Genomic DNA, 647 nt, shown 5'->3' on the forward strand with positions numbered 1-647 from the left:
GACCCTCTTTGTCTCAATTTACAGTTTTTTGGCTTAAATTCTATTTTATCTGTTATAAGTACAGCTATCCTGCTCTCTTTTGGTTTTCATTTGCACGAATATCTTTTTCCATTCTCTCACTTTCAATCTGTGTGTCTTTTTAGGTTAAGTGAATCTCTTGTAGGCAGCATATAGTTGGGTCTTTAAAAAAACTCATAGAACATTCTGTTTTTTGATTGGATATTTTAATCTATTTCCACTCAAGGTAATTCTTGATAGGTAAGGATTTACTACTGCCATTTTGTTAATTGATTTATGGTTGTTCTGTGGAGTTTTTGTTTCTTTCTTCCTCTCTTGCTGTCCTCCTTTGTGATTTGATGATTTTCTGTAGAGGTAGTCTTTGATTTCTTTCTCTTTCTTTTTTGTGTATCTACTACAGGTTTTTGCTTTGTATAAAACATCTTATAATAGGCTGTTTTAAGCCAATAACAACTTAACTTTGCATACAACAACTCTAGACTTCACCTCCCCACATTTGATGTTATTGATGTCACAATTTGCATCTTTTAATATTGTATATCCTTTATCACATTAATATAACTATATTTCAAAATAATTTTGTCTTTTAACCTTTATATTTACAAAATAAGTAATTTACACATCACCAT

Source organism: Mandrillus leucophaeus, unplaced genomic scaffold, assembly GCF_000951045.1.
Source record: "Mandrillus leucophaeus isolate KB7577 unplaced genomic scaffold, Mleu.le_1.0 Scaffold4, whole genome shotgun sequence".
NCBI classification, from domain to species: Eukaryota; Metazoa; Chordata; class Mammalia; order Primates; family Cercopithecidae; genus Mandrillus; species Mandrillus leucophaeus.